This window comes from Oratosquilla oratoria, chromosome 5, assembly GCF_046742065.1.
Source record: "Oratosquilla oratoria isolate Oo_2021 chromosome 5, ASM4674206v1, whole genome shotgun sequence".
Lineage (NCBI taxonomy): Eukaryota > Metazoa > Arthropoda > Malacostraca > Stomatopoda > Squillidae > Oratosquilla > Oratosquilla oratoria.
The window spans coordinates 6,306,566-6,311,480 of NC_134781.1; the positions used below are offsets into that span (position 1 = coordinate 6,306,566).

Consider the following 4,915-nt stretch of genomic DNA (forward strand, 5'->3'; position numbering starts at 1 on the left):
AGTAAAATAAGATAAAGTACAATTAATAGATAAATAAACAATATTATATATAAGTAAATAAATAAACAAAATAAGGTAGATAAATAAATAAAAAAATAAATTAATTAATTGATAAATGAATATATCGATTGATAAATAGATCAATCTATAAACAAATCTGGCGTTGTCTAGAGCGAAAAATGAAAAAACGTTAACTAAGAACACTAAAACTCATTTAGCACAAAGCCCCTACACTTAGTTAAACGAAAGCGGCTAACTGGCTTTAGCCAGTTATGCATAACCGTCATCATAGCAATGAACTGAAAATTACAGTTGTCTCAGAAAACAAAGTCCGCTACTTAAAGCTATCACCGAAGCCGCACCCAAAGACTTCAAAGCCACCGTCAAATTATAGCCAGCGTCGAGCGTACCTCCGCGACCAAACCACAAAAGTCGAAACTCAAAAGCGACCAAACCATAAACAAGTTCTTAGAGAAAGAAAAGAGATTCAGACCCCCACCGCTAGAAGAGAAATGATCGTGCTTAGTAGCTTAAAGGTACACTACAGCCACCAAAGGTGAGAGGGAGAGAAAAAAGGAAAATACCGCTAAATCTACAAAATTATCATCAAGACTCAAAAGACATAGCCACAAGTTCTTCGTAAGTTCGTTTCCTTTCGTACTTAGGGATACTTGTTGATTTATTCTGGCTGACTTTAGAAGATTTTATTTATCTGTATGGAGCTTTCAGAAGCAAAGAGTCTCAACCTGTATCGGACTACATCTTCTTTACCGAAAAGTATTTCCTCTGCTTACATATACATACATATACCAAAAGCCTTTGTGGAACAAATGCTAGACAATCTCGTTGAATTCTGTGTTTTTTTTCGTGTGTGTGTGAGGGGTAGGGGGGAAAGAATAACTTGTATTATGATGACGAATATTTCTTTTCATTCTGTCAATAAAGCAAAATGGCAAGAAGGCAAGGAAAAAAATATCTTAATCTCTTTCTTCTCATCATCACGCACCTTCAATTATAATTTTTCGTGTCAGGGAAACGTTAGAAAATCTGACCCAGGTCGACACCAGATGTCCACATGGATAGAAACGCTGGTAAACTACAGTTCATAACGAGAACAACGAGACCAGATGAAAAAAGTGTAAAATTTGACAGCACTGATCACCGTAGTTGTCGAAGTTGTCGTCAGTGATGACTTCGTTCTGAGTCGTCTGTCAAAATTGTTGCTTCTTGCATCCGTTTCCCCTGAAATGTTCTTCGTCGTTGATTCGATTTAATTTCATTTGACAATACAAAAATGTACGCATACAAAACACATTCTAAAATTAAAACCAAATTACAGAAAAAGCAAAAACATATTCTTTTAAGTCGTTGATTCTTGCATCCGTACCTCTGAAATGTAATTCGTCTTTGATTTGTTTTAATTCCATTCGAAAAAGATACAAAAAATATACACATATAAAGCACATTCATTATGAAAATTACAGGACAAAAAATTGCAAAACACCTATTTTACTTTACCCAAATACGTTGGACATCTATTAAGGAAAAAATGTATTAGGTATCATCACAAAAGGTATTCAAAAGATAGCGTAAATTTTTTTACGAAAATATGATGAAATTATTTTTTTTTAACTATATTATAAAGCCTACAAACTCTCTTGTAAAAGCTGTCAATATATTTGATTTATTAGAGGCTGAGGTGACAATTTCATGGCCATGCCTTACTTGTATCTTTCTATCAACCGTTAGTCATTTCAAAACAAGAGTATGTCGTTGCTTGACAAAACGCCATTTTGATTCATTTACAAATATCATAATCATAAACACTAATTCTTATATTGCTAATGCTTTTGTTATCATCGTAGTAATAAACATCATCACTATACATCAAATATTTTCCCATTTTATACATACAGGGAGGGTGTGTGTGTGTGTGTGTGTGTGTGTGTGTGTGTGTGTGTGTGTGTGTGTGTGTGTGTGTGTGTGTGTGTGTGTGTGTGTGTGTGTGTGTGAGTGAGTGAGTGTGTGTGTCTGTGTACGTAACTGTGGTGCTGGCGAGGTGTGCATCTTATTATAGACAATATGAGCGTGCGTGCGTATGTACGTTTGCATCGTGTGCGTTTGCAGTGTGCGCATGTGTGCATGTGTATATGTGTACGTTCGTGAGTAAGTTCGTGGGCTTGCGTGCGTGGGTTTGTATGTATAGGCGTATGTGTGTGTGTGAGTGTGTTGTGTGTGTGTGTATGTGTGTGTGTGTGCATACATGTGCACGTGTGTGTGTACGTGTATACATACATGTGCACGTGTGTGTATGTGTGTATGTACGTTCGTTTGTGCGTGTCAGAACGTCGCTATTGTTCGGTCGTCAGTGTAGCCGCATCTCAAGGGGTGTAAGGAAACGCAGTCACACAGTGAGCGACTAAGGATGGGAGTGGTGCACGTAAGTGCGTAATTGCCTTGGTGACAACAAGGCCAATAGACCTTACGTGACAATGTGTTTCCGTCCGTGCTCGGAATAACGAAGTTGAGTGATTTGAAGAAAACGATATATATCACGTTCCAGCCTCAACATTTTGCATCAGAATTAATACAAGTTCATGCATTATTTGCATCAGAATCTGCGTTTGATGGTGAGTATTTATCTTAGGATAGGAAGACTAGTAGAAGTGTTTGTCAGGTGCTAAGTGCGATTAACACTGATTTTTTTTCTATACAGTAGGTCTATACATCCCTTTCCCTTCTTCCTCCTAATCTCCCTCCCTCCCTCTCTCTCTCTCTCTCTCTCTCTCTCTCTCTCTCTCTCTCTCTCTCTCTCTCTCTCTCTCTCTCTCTCTCTCTCTCTCTCTCTCTCTCTCTATCTCTCTCTCTCTCTCTCTCTCTCTCTCTCTCTCTCTCTCTCTCTCTCTCTCTCTCTCTCTCTCTCTCTCTCTCTCTCTCTCTCTCTCTCTCTCGCTCTCTCTCTCTATATATATATATATATATATACATACATATATACATTTCTATGTGTGTGTGTGTGTGTGTGTAGACATTCTTGCACATACACGCGCACACACACGCACGCACGCACACACACACACACACACACACACACACACACACACACACACACACACACACACACACACACACACACACACACACACACACAAATATATATATATATGTATATATATATATATATATATATATGTGTGTGTGTGTGTGTGTGTGTGTGTGTATGTGTGTGTATATATTTGTATGTACGTATGTATGTATTTATGTGTATATGTACGAGTATGTATGCATGTATGTAGATCACTGAAAACGCGACTGGAGCTCTATGCATAAAACATTTAGGAATGATATAAGGTTCGTGTCTATCATAACATCTTCAGGTTCATAATAAAAAAGAAAAGAAAATAGTAATGAATGTACCCAGGCAATTGAGAAAAGAACAAGGGCGGATGCATTAGGGTTCATGTATTTCTTCTGAGGTTCCTAAATGCAGAAGGACGATCTTCTAAATAACAAATATATAAAATTTCTATTGTTTTATACTTAAAATAAGGTAAGGAGGCTATGCCAGGAAGCGTGCATCTGCGGTCGAAGTCATCATCTTTGTCATATGTGCTTAAGGGACTGTTGGTGCAGGTAACAGTTATTGCTGGGAATCGGAAAAGAGTGCGGGATTCGATCCCTCATCTAAGCGAACGCGAGACCAGCACGCTTCAGATTACGCCACCGTGCTTAAGTTCATAACATCTTTAAAAGATTTTCGTTTGACTTGGTTCCCTGATATTCCTGTTCATTGTGGAACTCTTCATGGCAATTTTTTTAACATTGTTACGGTCAATTTCATGGCTGTAGTCTCTCACATGGATCAAAAGCCTATCGGACATTTGGCCTATTGTAATATCGTATCTGTGTTGGTTCATCCTCATTCGTAAATCCTTCCCAGTTTTGCGGATATAACATAGATCACATCATTTTCATGGAATACTACATACATGCATATTATTTCGTATCCCTCTTGGAGTTTCGAATGGAGAGGCTCTTAACGAGTTATTATTTTTAGATGCAATATTGATGTTAGTAATCCTAAAGGGATGGTAAAGTTTCATCAGTCTCAAATAATATAATAACTGTAGTATTATTTTTAGAAAATTATATATTTATATATACTGTACATATACATATACATATACATATACATATACATATACATATACATATATGTATGTATATGTATATATACACATATATATATACATATATATATATGAAATCGAATTCTGCAGAAGAATGCTAGGCAAAAGCTCAGTTTCAGAATATTCCATGTACAAATTGTTTAGAAATGAAGATAGGGGTTTCCTATAGCCATAAGTTCCCCATTAAACATAAACTTGGTTTTCACTACACATAACTTAATCAGAATTATGATAATGTAAACCGTGAGTGGTAAGCCGGGTTTCCTTAATTTTTCTTCAAGAAAATACCAATGAATCTTACTAGAACTAAGGAAGCGATACCAAAGGTAAAGAATTTGAAGTCGAAAGAGATCTTGGGGTCATTCAGATTCCCAATATGATAAAAAAAAGATCTGAACGTTTCAATAAGAAATAGTTCGAATGCTGCATTAAGTATAACATGCGTCACCTCAGAAATTTCTCATCTGTTCGTCCGTTCACTTTGTTCTTCGTTCATAAATTCTCACAAGTAGAGACTGGGTTTCGGTTCTGTGGAATTGTGTTCAAGAACAAATCATTTTGAAACATGAAAACCCTGGATTTTTTTTTTTTTTTTTTTTTTTTTTTTTTTTTAAGATAACATATCAACCGCGATTGAGAAGAGAGCCCAAGTCTCTCCGATGTGGAAGGAAGATGGAAACACTTTCCTTACCGTACCTGTATCACCGATGTCCCAGCAACGACAT

General features: G+C 36.7%; 1 protein-coding gene across 2 annotated transcripts in view; it reads left to right on the forward strand.

Annotated features, from left to right (window-relative positions):
• Positions 1–2,236: 2,236 nt before the first annotated feature.
• Positions 2,237–4,915, forward strand: part of LOC143025356 (opioid-binding protein/cell adhesion molecule-like) — a 48,698-nt gene continuing 46,019 nt past the window's right edge. For both annotated transcript variants that reach the window (XM_076184892.1, XM_076184893.1), the window contains exon 1: positions 2,237–2,630. The gene's annotated coding sequence lies outside the window, so the exon portion shown is untranslated. The remainder of the gene's footprint in view (positions 2,631–4,915) is intronic.